General features: G+C 35.1%; 1 protein-coding gene and 1 pseudogene across 14 annotated transcripts in view; one reads left to right on the plus strand and one right to left on the minus strand.

Moving 5' to 3' along the window:
* FUT8 (fucosyltransferase 8) overlaps positions 1 to 15,451 on the plus strand; it is a 301,142-nt gene that overhangs the window by 171,715 nt on the left and 113,976 nt on the right. The window lies entirely within an intron of this gene.
* Positions 11,758 to 13,284, minus strand: LOC140639422 (importin subunit alpha-1 pseudogene; annotated as a pseudogene).

Raw genomic sequence — 15,451 nt, forward strand, 5'->3', positions numbered from 1 at the left:
CTACATGAGAGAGTGCATACCAGGAGGTGGGAATCTATCTGGGCCATTTTGTAGGCTAGCTGCTGTACCTAGTACAATAAATTACTTACATGTTCATAGGATTTGATAACCGTAAAGGATTTTAAGTGTTACCTCTATTAATTCTCTCATTTTTAATGCCAAAAGAATGGAATATTAGATGGCTTATTGAGTATTTCCCCTAAGATGTTATGGCTAATTCATGGCACAGCTTAGACTAGAATAAGCCTCTGAACTTTAGGAAAACTTTGTTCTTTTGGACCTTATAATGTCACCATTGATTCTACTAGCATATTATGGTTTGGGAATGTATGTAAACTAAATATTTAATTGTTCTAATAGATACTTTTAATTGTTTATACATTTATTGGTTAATTCATTTATAAATACTTTTATTTGTCTTCCAACTCATCTCTTAGGATATTCTCTCTTTCACTGTCTCCCCCACTCCCTCCTTCTCCTGGTCTCTCAATTTTATGGTTCTCTACCCTGAATAAGATTGATTTGAAATGATAGCCAGGGTAAAAGTTCTGGCTATATGTAATGTGAGGTAATAGGAAATAACATTAACATATAAATATGGATATTTTTGTAAAAATATGGATGTTTTTAAGCTGTTCCTCTTTTGATACATGTATAGATTACTTGTATTTTTATTATGATTTTAGACAAGGAGCAAAAAAAAGTATAATTTTTCTTACATTGTTACAAAGAGTGAAGATAGAGGAGTGGCATGTCTAGTTACTAGTTTCCTTCAGAGATAATGGGGGCTGGCAGAACTCATCATATGGAAGTCAGGTTGCCTTGCCTTAGATACTTACTCTGTAGTACTTGGAAACATAGTTACTGAAATAGTAAATAAAGTAGAAATAGGGATCCCTGGGTGGCGCAGCGGTTTGGCGCCTGCCTTTGGCCCAGGGCGCGATCCTGGAGACCCGGGATCGAATCCCACATCGGGCTCCCGGTGCATGGAGCCTGCTTCTCCCTCTGCCTTTGTTTCTGGCTCTCTCTGTCTCTCAGTCTTTCATGAATAAATAAATAAATAAAATCTTTAAAAAAATAAATAAATAAAGTAGAAATAGCAGAAAAAACAATAGATAAATTATTAACATTGAAGAAACACTTGATATAATCACAGAGAATACAGGTGAAAAAGTGGGAAATAAAAGCACAGAGAATAAATTAGATACAGAGAACCAGCAGAGATCCAGAATTAAGATAATTGCATGATGTAGAGAGTGGAAAATGTGAAAGAGAAAAATTATTCAAAGATATAATAAAGTTTTCTTTGAAAAGAATAAACAATCATCAGGTCAAAATAATATTTTGGGTCCTAGAGATTTTGATTGCTTGACACATCTAGGTTAAATGATAGAATTAAAGGGTGTTTGGGTGGCTCAGTTAGTTAAGCATCTGTCTTTGGCTCAGGTCATGATCCTTGATTCCTGGGATTGATCAGAGCTGCACATCAGGCTCCCTGCTTAGCAGGGAGCCTGCTTCTCCCCCCTCTACTTGTGCTCTCTCTTGCTCTCTCTCTCTCAAATAAAAATATTTAAAAAAAAAAAGAATTTTGCTATTTTTCCAGGTATGCAAAAAAGAAGAACATATAATTTCAAAGGGAGGAAAATCAAGCTTTTAGTAAATGTCTTCCCAGGAGCAGTCAGTGCTGAAAGCCATTTTCGCAATCTCTGTACACTTCTGAAGTAAAAAAGCCATTGAGGAATGTTATGCCTAGCTAAGATACCATTCAAGTATAAATTTAGTACAGTTATTCCCAAATACCCATGAGTACTCTTAAGAAAATATCACTTAATTATGAAATCCAACCAATTAAAAGATACAACAAATTGATAACAAAATTGGCAGTGAGCCATCTAAAATGAAATACTAGACATTTATGCAATTTATGATTATGGAATATATTTGTTACAAAGTTGGACAGCGTGAATAATAGCATGCCCACAAAATTTAGAGTTGCAAATGTGAATATTCTTATGTTTCAGTTAATAAACATCTGGAATTAAAAATATAATTTTAAGGATGCCTGGTTGGCCAGTGGTTGAATGTCTGCATTTGGCTCAGGCATGATCCTGGAGACCCAGGATCGAGTCCCACATTGGGCTTCCTACATGGATCCTGCTTCTCCCTCTGCCTATGTCCCTGCTTCTCTCTCTCTCTGTCTTTCATAAATAAAATCTTTAAAAAATGTAATTTTAAATATATGACATTGCAATTTTTTAACCTTAATATTTTAGAAAATATCAATTTGAAATTGTGGAGTTCATGTATTTTCATTGAGGTTGTGCTTGTAATAAATTAAAGTAAAATTAGGTGTACTATATTTAAAAAACACAAACAGTATCCATTGGATACAATTTATATATAAACTTTATTTCTGCATATGCACTGAAGTAGCTAGAGTTATGTTAATGTAAATGATAGCTATTTTTGTGTAGTGGTATTTGAGGGTTTTTTCTATAGTAAAAATCCCTATTAAAGGGATTAAAAATCCCTCTCAAGTAGTAAGTCCTAACTTGCACAAAAATTAGTAAAATATTTATAAGTTTTAGGAGAAGTTATTTACTATAAAATATAATATTCATGTATTCAGGAAAAAATTATGACGCTTACACAAGAAAAAAGAAAATGAGGCCCAGAAATGACATGTTTCTTTGTCTACTGTTCTTTTTACTCTCTTACATGAATAATAACATGGAATTAAGATGTTTCCAGGGCAGTGGTAGAGACAGCCACAGTGTGTTACAAAGAAAAAAATAATAGGCTCCATATTATATATGTATGTATATAATAGGCTAAAAATCTTTAGTAAGGTAAACTTACCTACTTAGTACATGTAATATTTTGTGAATAAAATTATACTGTTAAGGTTAACATTTAGAAAATTTTACAAAGTGGGCATAAAAGATGGTAGCATGGTCTTAACACTGAGCCTCCATGGTTTCTTGGACTTAAAATAACTATTCAAATGGTATAAAAGGGGATACGGGGCAAATAATATCCCCACACTAACCCATTCTTCAACCCTTCATTTCCTCTTCCCATAAGATCTCTTCCATCATGATCTTGTGCATCCTTTCAGAGATATCCTCCCTATCTGTGAGGAAAGAAATATATGACCATACCAGTGGATCACCTCACATATTGGCATGGTCTCCTAGCTCTTTGTTCAGTGTTTGAGAGCTCTGCCTACTTGTTTTGTTCCTGTAAATTCATTTTTTTGGTCTTTATAACTGTACAAAAATAAGAATCATGTGTTGAGGGACACCTGCGTGGCTCAGGGGTTGAGCATCTGCCTTCAGCTTAGGGCATGATCCCGGGATCCAGGATCGAGTCCAGCGTCAGGTCCTTGCATGGAGCCTGCTTTTCCCTGTGTCTGTGTCTCTGCCTCTTTCCCTCCGTCTCTCATGAATAAATAAATAAATCTTTTAAAAAAAAAAATCACTTGTTGATCATGAGGTTATGGGCAGAAAATTTAATAGCCACTTGAAAAACATTGGTGTGTCTGGTGGCTCAGTAAGTTAAGCAGCTGACTTCAGCTCAGGTCATGATCTAAGGATTCTGGGATCAAATCCCGCATGACACTCAAAGTTGGGAGTCTGCTTCTCCCTCTCCATCTGCCCCATCCCCCCGCTTGTGTGCTCTCTCCCTCCCTCTCTCTCTGTTTCTGTCTCTCTCAAATAAATAAAACCTTTTTTTAAAAACCTGTGAAAAACATTAAGTCTTTATAATTGGAAATGACTTTGCAATGAATATGTTTTCAAACCAGTATAACCAGTTCATTTGTCACATGATATAAGAAGAGATAGGAAAGTAGAGATTATGCTTTTGTTGAAAGCTGAACGTCTCCACATAACTTGCAGAATTGTTTTTATATCTTTGCATCATGGGGCCAAAGAATAGGTACTATGGGGAAAATCCTTTGGGAGGTCTCTTTCTCTTTCTTCCCTCTTTAGCAAACATTGGGGAATAATAATAACGGAAAAGTTTTGTTGCCTAGATGGCAGCGTGCTGGAACCTAATGTGTCATTCATTCATTTCCTGGAAATGGATTAGTGTCTAAAAGATACTTAAGCATGTGGGAAAACTAGTTATTTTGTGAAGTAGGAACACAGTAAAAACCTGTGATTCTTAACTCCAGACAAAAAGTTTCAAGACACTGCCAGGGTTCAGTACCTCAGTAAAATCCTACTTAAAACATTGTTTCAACAATCTCCTGGTATTTGTTGAAAATAGCTTTCATGCTTCAGGCTGCAATTATATGCCTGAGGGCACATGATAGTAATGTTCTTTCACCTCCTTCTGCCACTCCATCTGTCTTGATAAAAATCTCTGTGGGGAGAAGAGGTGATGTTAGTGTTATATTTTGAGGAATTTTACACATTCATCATTTCATTGTAGAGGAAAAACAAACAAAAGCATTTCAGTATTTACTTGGGAAAATGTTGTATCCTAAAATTTGAGTTATTTTACCTATATTTTGTTAAAACACACACATATATAACAGTGCTGTGCAATGATGGTAGGAAATAGAAAGTACTTTGTTGATACTTTGGAAACAAAGCTCAGTCTTTTGAGGGAAATGCTTCTTCGTGAATTGTTATGTGAATACATTTGTTACTTCAATAAATATGGAATGAGTGGTTTTTAAATTTCCCATTTCAATATAAAGAAACTCAAATTTACTTTTGAACTTGCTTTTAACAGTCTATGTGGTTTTCATTTGGCCTGTCATTTGTTACTATTTTCAATGAAAAGCAAAAAACAAAAATTAAAAAAAACAAACAAACTGATATTTAGTTCAGGATTAGATTTAAGTATTGAAGAACATGAATGGGACATGAAATTCTACTTCTGAGAGCTTATAATGCATTCTGCCTTTAAACTTGAACTTCCTTATTCGGACAACTGTGTTCTACTTCAGTCAGACAGCAAGATGATATATAAGTAAAATCCATGTTTTTCTTTGAAAGGATTAACCCTCAGTTGTTGATAATGCTTACTTACCTCACTGGGATTTTATATAGCTTAATTAACATTGGCAAAGCAGCTTGATACGATTGGATTAAATGAAGTTAAGTTATTAAAGGTTAGATAGTGCTATTATGATTGTGGTTTTACAAACCAATGATCATTTTTTCATTTGTGACTTGAGGGAAGGCTGAGGAGAATATTTTGGTCTTAATCTGTAAGATAGTGTAGTTTGAGGCTAGAGGGCTTTTTGAAGTGGGTCTCATCTTTAATATCTCAGCTAAAAATTAGTAGTCTTTCCCTTAAACAATTCTAGTACATTAACCAAAGGAAATGTGCACTGTTCAAGTTGGCTTTGAGGGGGGGCATGTGAGAGAGAGAGAGAGAGAGAGAGAGAGAGAATCTAGTAGCAGTTTGCTTTACTGATATGGTTAACACTGCAGGAAAGTCACAGATTGATTATAACAATTCTTTGCATGATTCGGTTGTGACTACAAGGATATAGAATTGAGATGCCTGGGTGGCTCAGTGGTTAAGTGTCTGCTGTCAGCTCAGGGCATGATCCTGGATCGAGTCCCACATCAGGCTCTCTGCATGGAGCCTGCTTCTCCCTCCGCCTGTATCCCTGCCCCTTTCTCTTTCTCTCTCTCTCTCTCTCTCTCTCTCTCTCTGTCTCTCATGAATAAATAAAAAAAATATTTTTCAAAAGGGTATAAAATTTATTACAAATTAATAAAATTTTAACTGGAAATAAAAGGTCATTGCTTCTAGATATTACCTCCTAGTTCTTGAGGAAGTTTCTAATTGTTTGTTAACACAGGGATTAATTATGAAGGTGTTTCTGCATCCTTGTGCACTTGCAGCCATATGTGCAGTTGGTTTTTTGACAGCTCCATTTTTAAAACAGGCATTGAATGCCTATGGATATATATGAAGAATTTTTACTTTAGTTTTATGTCATAATCATTTCCCTGCTTGAAAGTAGTTCACAAAAAATGATTGTGAGTGTGACTTGAAATACAAGTTTACATTTGTAATTCATGGACAAAAGCATGAGGGTTTGGTGGAGGGAGGTTTGGTGGAGGGAGAGGGAGTGACCTATGACCTATTCCCCTCCCCCCCTTTATTCAAGTATTGGCTTTTTCTAGGGGATGTAATTGTGTTCTCTTAGAGAATGAAATAAGTGGTGAGGTCTTCCTTAATTATAAAGATTATAATTAAAATATTCCTCTCTTTTACTTGTTAGGAAACTATCTCTAGTCATTCTTAAATGCATCAGTCATTTGATAGGCATTTCCTGAGCACTTACTACGTGCCAGCACTTGGGCTAGGGCATGCCATGTTCATAGAATTGAATAAGACAAAGTAGCTGCTCTCTAAGTGAGGATTATTGTTTGGGGATATATTGAGTGTTTTGTCCTTCCTCCCTTCCTTCTTTTCTCCCTTCCTTCGTGCCCTTTCTTTCCTTTTATTTTCAAGTAACAGATTAAATTTACAGTTATATTACCTTTCACATGATGCTGTAGCATATCTTCATTAAGTCTTCCAGAAGTTCCTTAGCAATGATAAGGTGGTTATTCTTTATAAAGTGCTTTTTGTTTTTCAAATGCAAGTCAATTATGTTCCACAAATTATATTTCTTTTTATTTAACTGAATAGGAATAATGAGAAATCAAAAAAACTAAAATTTCCATTGAGTAGTTTTAGGATACCTTTTTTGCTCTTAAAAGTAAATATTCACTGTTATACCTGGTGAGGTTTTTCTACCAATACTTTTTTCTCCCTTCAAGTGGGTAGGCTTCCCTTTTGTCCATTTTCCCTGTCTTATTGGCAGTTACCAAATAGGTTCTAGTGCTGAGACTTTTTATCTACCTTACTACTCAGAAGATGTTTGGCTCACTTCATTGCTCTTAGTTGAATTCCAAGTAGGTCAGGCATTATGTACTACCAGTATATGGTATAATTGATTTTAAAATATGATATTAACCTATGCCTTTTTTTAAAAGCATTCTTTCATGTTAGATTCAGAATCGATTTAAAATCTGGCTAATCATCATAATTACCAGATGTATTATTATTATTGTCATCATGATTATTATTATATTTCTGTACCATTTTAAAGGATTAATATTGTTTGTGAAGAGGAAAGAACCAGGGATGCCTGGGTGGCTCAACAGTTGAACGCCTGCCTTCGGTCCAGGGTATGATCCTGGAGTCCCAGGATCGAGTCCCACATCGGGCTCCCTGCATGGAGCCTGCTTCTGCCTCTGCCTGTTTCTCTGCCTCTCTCTCTGTGTCTCTTATGAATAAATAAAATCTCTAAAAAAAAAAAAAAAAGAAAGAAAAGAAAAGAAAGAGAGAAAGAGAAAAGAACCTGATTGCCCTCTCCTTTCCTATTCATTATTGTTATTGTTTTTTATAAGATTCATCAACTATTTCTTAAAGGCAGTATCTTTGATTCACTTAGGAATCCCAGTTCTCTAAATTGATGAGAGAGGTAATCTCCTGAAGTCTCAGTTCTTTCCTTTTACTTCTTAAACAGTATTTCTCTTCACATCTATTATCTTTTATGATTTTACTCTGGATTTGTTATGGAAGTAGAGGAGCAGAAAGAGATTCTTTTCCCCAGATTCTATCTAGTAGTATGCCATCAAACTCCTCAGCATCTCCTGCCATAATTACTGCTCTCTTAGTTCTAACTATCACTGCTATAGTGATTGGTCTGCATCCCTCCCTGTCTTCTATTCCCTGTAATACAGCTGATGTGAATGCTCTTGACAATATTATCTTGCCACAACTTGTTTAAAACCCTTTAGTGGCATACAATCATAAACATTTAACCTCCTTTGGATGGCATAAGAGGTCTTTATGATCTGGCTCTTACCTATCTTTTTTGCTTTCATTTTCCACTATGTCCACTATCAAATCAGTAGTACTGAGCTGCTGTTATTCCATTTTATACCACCAGTCCTTTGCATGTGTTGTTGTTTCTACCTATAGAATGCTTTCCATTCCTTTGGCCTAGTTCTAGTTTATCCTTTAAAATATAACTCATGCATTATCCTTTCTGTAAAGCCACCTTTGCCTCTCCTCAATCTGTATAGTAACTCCATAGTCTAATCACTTTCTCCTCTCTGCTACCTAGACACAAATTTGTGTTGCACTTTTCACCCTGGCCTTTCCCTACTAGACAGCTTTTTAAAGATAGGATAAGTGTCGGATACATGTTTTACCTATCATGTATCCCCTGGTATTTGTCCTACTGTCAGGTACAATTTTAAGCCATAGTAAATATTCAATAAAATTGAATTGGATTGAAGACCAAATACATAAAGTGATTAAAGTACTCTAAAGCATTCTGAGGCCCGATTAAGGCTAAGTCAGTGAAGACCACCTGTAGATTATGTCAAAAAGTGGAGCGATTGCCTTAAATGAATGGAATGTTCTGTCTGGGATTCCAGAATCTTCATAGTCCCAGATGTAATATAAATGACCCCTTTTAGGAAAGGGTACATTCTTGTAAATATTAATATTTATTAAATCAGAACTGCACAAGGCTGTGAGACCGTGTCTCCAAAGAGTAAATTCTGTGTATATTCTTTTGGTAGTTTCTTTCCCATTGTATTCACATATGATGGATCCAGTATAGTTTCTTACAACTAGTTCAGGCAATTGATCAGTCCTTCCAGGCTTCAATACTATTTATCATCCCCACCATAATACCATAGGATTTCCAAGCTAATCTTACATTGCTTGTTGATCTTTACCATGTATTTTTCTTGATTTACTTGAATCACTGTAAAATAGTCACCTGGACTGCACTCCTTTTATGAGTCTTTATGTGCCAATGCACATATAGATGCCTTATATTTACTTTTTCCAAGTGAAAAAGAAGAGTAAGGAAAATATCCACTACTTTAAATAAAGAATAATATAACAACTAAAATAAATAAATTTTGAGGTTAGGTGAGGAATCTACTACTTTTATTTTGAAAGAGGGATAATTATTCCTTTAGCAAACAAGATTTTTTTGCTTTTGAAATGTTCAAAGTTTTATCATAGCACTGTAGATTCTGTATTTCACAAAGTAAAGATACAGACTAAACTTGTCTGCTTAATATCTATGTAAAGATAATTTTTGATTTTATAAAAAATTAAAATAGTTGTGAGATGATATGCTTTTCTGAAATGCACTTTTCTAATGAACCTTACACTGCCAATTTGACTAAGAAATCTCTATTATAAGTACAGAGAGGTACCTGGGTGGCTTGTGTTGCCTGCCGCTTACCCCCTACATCAGTCTCATGCTTAGCTCAGAGTCGGCCTTTCCCTCTCTCCACCTCCTCACTCTTGCTCTCTCATTCTTTCTCTCTCTCAAATAATTGAAATCTTTTTTAAAAAAGTAATTAAAAAATTAAGTGAAAAATTGCTTTTAAATGTGAATTTTTAAAATACAAATTAGAATATCTAATCTTTGTTATTTATTAATCCTTAAATCTGTCACTAAGGGTCAGAGTATCATTAACATGAATGGATATAATAAACTACAATTTCATTAGCCACATTTCAAAAGTATTTAAATACGGACTTATCTTGAACTGTCTTGTGTCTATTTGACTATTTTAATATGAACTCAAAGTATTAGATTTTCTTTTTTGAGGTGAAATGATAGGGGAAACTTGTTTGCAGGGTTCATTTCTTCCTAAAAATAAAGTGTCATTTTCTTTTTCTCATTTCCATGATATTCTTCAGTCTGGTTAGTAGTAGTTTCAAACCAGTTACCTGATTTTGAGAAGAAAGGTCACTTTGCATTAAGTAGAATTTGACATATATTCTTTATCAAAGAACTTGGTGAGAGTCATCTGTTTATTTTTCACGGCATTTTCTTCTATCATTTATACTCTAAAACATTACTGCTGGGACTGATAATTATTCTGTGTTTCTTAAAGTATGAACATAAATCATATTATCTGGGCTAGAAAAAACAGACTTGTAACAATGGAAATGAAGTTTATAAATGACCTGACAAACTGGTGATCTGGAATCTAAAACCTTTCCAGTCAAATTGAAATTAATTTTTGGTCCCTTTAGATTCTGTTGGGATTTTTTTTATTATATTTTTAATTTTAGGAATGATTTTTTTAACCAGGTTAAATAAATGTACTCAGAAATGACCACATGCACATATGTATGCAAAATGGAAAGTTATAATTTTGATATGTTATGATTTCAACTGCAGATCTTCTATAATAAAAACCACATTTTTTACTTGGATGTGAGTATGCATAATTTGAAGATTAAATGTACTTATTAATCATTGCTTTGACAGCAGCAGTGTTCAGTTAAAATTCTTGATATTGTCATATAATTTATATAGTATTCTTTCAAATGCTGTTAATTCATTTATAGCAGTTACCAAGACTTTTGTTCTGGAGAAGGATTATCTTTCTTTCTTATATGATAAGCTATTTTAATGTTACTGAAATTTTTTAAAGCCATCCTTCTTTCATGTTCCTTCAAATATTCTTAGCAGACTATGATGTGAGTGTGCAGAATAACTAGGGAAGTTACTATTTATTATTTTGATAGTTTTCAGCTAACATCTCCAAGATGCCATAAGAAACAGATAGAAACTACATAATTCTTTGATGACCCAAGAGATTCTTTTGTTAAAAAAAGATAGTAGCTTAATATTAGTGATTATTTTCTCTCAGAGGACTTACTATATTCTAGTATATTGAGTTTTCTAAGCATGGTCCTATGTAAACACTTATTTGAATATAGACCAGTCAGCTCAGTAGCATAATTCATAAGAAGAAGGTGTAATCATATTCTTTATAATCTTTATAAAATTTTAGGGATGTACCGTAAAGTTATTCCACAGTGTTCTGTGCTGTTCAACAATAGAACACAGTACAAATGTTAATAGGTAACATTTATTGAGCCTCTACTATTTTGGAGCAGTTAGTCCTCAAAATGAGTCTTTGTGTACTGTTGTTTTTCTTTCTTTTTTCTCTTTTTTACAGCCTTTACTTTGAGACATGATGGAAAAATCTTTCAGGTACACATGGAAAAGTAAGATATGATCACAGTTTGTGTTACTATTGTTATTGTCATAGTACAGATAAGGAAACAGGAGCTTAGGCTAAATAACTTCAGAGTCACACAGCTAGTAGGACCCTGATCAAGATCTGTCTTACTCTAAAACCACTGTAGTGTACCTAACCAGCGGTTAAAAAGGCACTGATTTGAATGATCTTTACAGTGATAGTAATGATTAATCATCTAATTTATCCATACTTACTAGAATGATGTATATCCCAGAGTATGGCTTGGGGTAAAGGGCATAGTGTAACATTTCTTTGGTGGCCCGGAAACTCTTTCCACCTATCTTAAAACAGCTGAGGATATTTGGCTCCATACTGACCAATATGGATAACTCAATCAGGGTAACATTGAGTCAGATATTTATTTATTTATTTATTTATTTATTTATTTATTTATTTATTTATTTATCTATCTATTTATTTATTTATTTTAAGGGTGGAATTTAATCTTTATTTACAGGACACTGTAAGATAGGAGATTCCACATAGAAATAAGAAGCCCACTGAAAGGAGCTTCATACAGTTTGTACAGTTCGGAACTGGTTAAGTATAGGTTCGTTGTAAAAAGTGCTACAATAACAAAACACATTTAAAAAGAGTTCTTAGTAGAGAAACTGTTAAGACAAACTTCTACCAGAGTACACAACAAACAACTTTCTGTCTCAGCTGTACAATCTAAAAGTTAAAGGTACCAGGAGTGCCATCCTGAACTTGGAATGTATAGCCTTCAGAGGTAGTTTCAGGCACACACTCTGATCTTCCTCTTCTGCTACAGAGAAATACTTCTGAATCAAGTTTAATGAAGCTTTGTTACACAGACTCATTTTCATGGTTTTGTAGAGCTTCAATTTTGTCTAAACCCCCACATTCTTCAGTCATTTACTAAGTTTCTCAGTTTCACTTAGTTTCTCAGTAGCCTGAAAGATGTTTAAAATGGCATCCAGAATAACCAGAATAATTTTGGTATCTTTTGCAGCTAAGAGGTTCATCAATGTTTCTATTATGCCACAATGAACAAGGTATACAATCTGTTCAACTGTTCCACCACTTGTATCGTTGGTCACAGCCCATATAGCTTCCTTTTGTGTCTTAAAGTCTGCCTTAGAGAGAACACTAACGAGGAATGGAACTAATCCATGATTCACAACTTGCTGTATCTGGTCCTGGTGACCAGCTGTGATGTTTGATATTGTCCATGTAGCTTCCTTCTGAATATTAGTTTTGGGGTTCATTAGCAGGCTGGGAAAGACAGCAAGTGCTCCTGCATCTATTACAGTCTGAGTCTGTTCATGTGTCCCAGTGACAATATTTCCTATAGCTCTTAGCGCAGGAGTCACAATGGGTAATTCAGTAGCTCCTAGAAGCTTCACAAGTTGGGGCACAATTCCTGTTTTCACAACCATTTCAATCCGTTCATTTGGACCATCAGTAAGGTAGGAAATGTCCCAGCAGGTATCTGCTAATACTTCTGAATCATCATGTTGTAGGAGACGAACTAAGGTAGGAAGAATCTGCTCAACAGCATCTAACGGGGGTGCAGGATTCTTGTTGCAACAAAGATCTGAGAGTGTCCAAGTAAGGTTATGTAAGTAGCCACATGCTAAAGATGATATATCAGGAACTGCAAGGAGAGCCAACAGTGGGTCAGCTGCACCATACTTGATAACCAAGTCTGGAAAAACTGAACAATCACCTGCAATGTTTCCTAGAGCCCATACAGCTGTTCACTGATGTTAGTGAGGGCCCAAGCAGATTCAAACTGAATAGGACTACAATCAGTTCTACCCAAGGAGGCCACAAATTTTGGAATCAAACCAGCCCGGATTATGTTGTCTATGAGGGGCTGTTTTTCGCTAGAAAGTAGTTTCCTAGCAGCTTGAGTAGCCTGGAGCTGGCTTTCCAAATTGTTGCTATTTATGCCTTTGACAATGTCATCAACAGACCAATTTGCAGTGCCCTGGTTGTTGCGGTTTTCTTGCAGTGGAGAGGTAGCATCATCAGGAAATGAGCTTACATTTCTCATTCTCAGCATCTGGTCATCCTTCTTAGCTTTCCTCAGCTCCACATTAACTTCTATTCGGTGCCGCCTCATTTCTGTACTGTTTTTCCCCTTGTTCTTGAATCTGTTAAGGTGGGCAGCTGGTAAATTAGCATTCTCGTTGGTGGACATCATTATGAGACAAAGGGAGAAAGCTCCACAGCCGGCTCAGGCTTCCACAGGAGGCAGTGCGCGTAGGCTGTGGGTCAGCTGCCCTCAAAACATGCACCACGGATCAGCCCAAAGATGGTGTCCGAGTTAAATATTTACAACTCATGCTACCTTATAGTAAATTTATTCTTAATAGGTTTTATTTTATTCTGTTGACTACCAGGAAGGATAATAAAGGCCTGAACTCCCAATTCTGGCTGCACCACATATTAGCTTTGGAACTTTGAACAAAGTTGCTTAACCTTTCTAAACTTCATTTCCTCGTCTATAAGAATAAATTCCTTTTTCATGATTATTATGAGTTGTAAATGAAATAGTTCTCTTAAAGGCTAAACACAGTGTCTTGAAGATAATGGGAGTAGCATATATTACAATAGCTGTTATAACTATATTGCCATTTTCATTATTCATGTTAGAACAAACAAGAGTGGGGGTTGATTGATTGGTTGATTTGAGAGAGAGAGAGAGAGAGAGAGAGCGTGAGAGAGCATGACCAGGGGAGGAGCAGAGGCAGAGGGAGAAGCAGGCTCCCCACCAAGCAGGGAACCCAATGCAGGGCTCAGTCCTGGGACTCCAGAATCATTACCTGAGCTGAAGGCAGATGCTTAACTGACTGAGCCACTGAGGTGCCTGGGAATAAATTTTCTAAAAATTTGCTTGCAAACTTGAGCACTTTAGAAATAAATAAGCAGCTTGGTGATAAGCATTCAGACAAACTAATGTGCCCTACCCTTGTATGAGAAACATTATAGTCGTAGCAATCTGCCAATTTAATTTGAGTTCTATTACGAATATAAGTATACATGTTTCTACTTTTAGATATGTCTGTGTACATATATATATATGTACTTTTGGGAGAAAAGAATATGTGTATGCATCTATTAAATCTAGACTAATTTAGCTTTTAGTGTTTTTGTTTGGTAGAAGTCTTACCCTCATTTCTTAGTTTATTGTTGTCATTGAAATGTGGAAGAAAATAATGTTAGGTTTCCATAATAGTACACTTACTTATTTCAAAAACTAAACTATTGTTTGCAATTTTTTACAAGCCTCTGAACATAAAACTTAATTTTTGCTTGAGCTGTTTTTCACCTTGTAAATGAGAAATAAGCAAAAACAATCATCAGCACTAGTAAACAGAAAACATGATTTTCAGAATATGCTGCCCACTCTAATATCAGGCATATAAATAAGGTAATCATTTTTATAAAAAGAAATTGGATGGAGGAAGAGAGGGGAAAAGAAAACCTAAATTCATCGAGAATGCTTGCAGTTTCCTCCTTTCCATGCATACTTTTAACAGCATTTCTTGTAAGCATTTTTTAAAAAATGAAGGTGTACCTGAAAGGAGACAAAAAAAAAAATACCCTTTTAGAAATTTATTTTCCAAAATGTCATTTTAATTACTTTAATATATTCCCAGTTTGCTTATGAGTATTTTCTGAAATTTTCTAAATTCTTACTCATGCTAGGGAATGGCTGGTATAGGCAAGCTACTCAAGTTTGGACCTATGTCATATAAAGGCCTGATCTACCACCTTGAAGGAAGTCTATGCTTAGAAGAATTTGAGGATATATTGCTGGGCTAGACATCCAGAGATACTCTGTGGTTTGCAAGGTTTCCAAGTCGCTTTTCAACATTTTATCTTAAGGGTTCTGCTTCACTTAGTAAACTAGTAGTGGTACCTTTTTTTCTACCTTCAAACCTTGCATCTAAAGAGTCTTAGTAGCATGATTTGGCAGGCTATTGAGGTCTTTCCATTTCTTAATAAAGCCATTCACTGTCTTCTTAATTTGTAAGAAGAAATTTCCAATAATAGTTTATCAGGTCTTTGTATATAAGCTTTGACAAAAATTCAGTGGTCTATAAATCTGCCCAGAAGATATTCTCACCAAAGATTTCATGCCATTTGAGTACATGAAGAAAATTAGCTGGTACTATTGAGAAATGTTGGAATGTAGGAATTTCTCCAAAAAGTGATAGATGTATTAACAGAAGAAAACTTGATAATAAGGCCAGCATTGGACATTTATTTTAACCAAAAAAACCTAGAATAGAATGTCCAAATTTTTTACAACAACCTGTGTTTTGGGCATTTTCTTCCATTTAAAGTGTTCATTCTTAGGG

The sequence above is a fragment of the Canis lupus genome, chromosome 9, assembly GCF_048164855.1.
Source record: "Canis lupus baileyi chromosome 9, mCanLup2.hap1, whole genome shotgun sequence".
Lineage (NCBI taxonomy): Eukaryota > Metazoa > Chordata > Mammalia > Carnivora > Canidae > Canis > Canis lupus.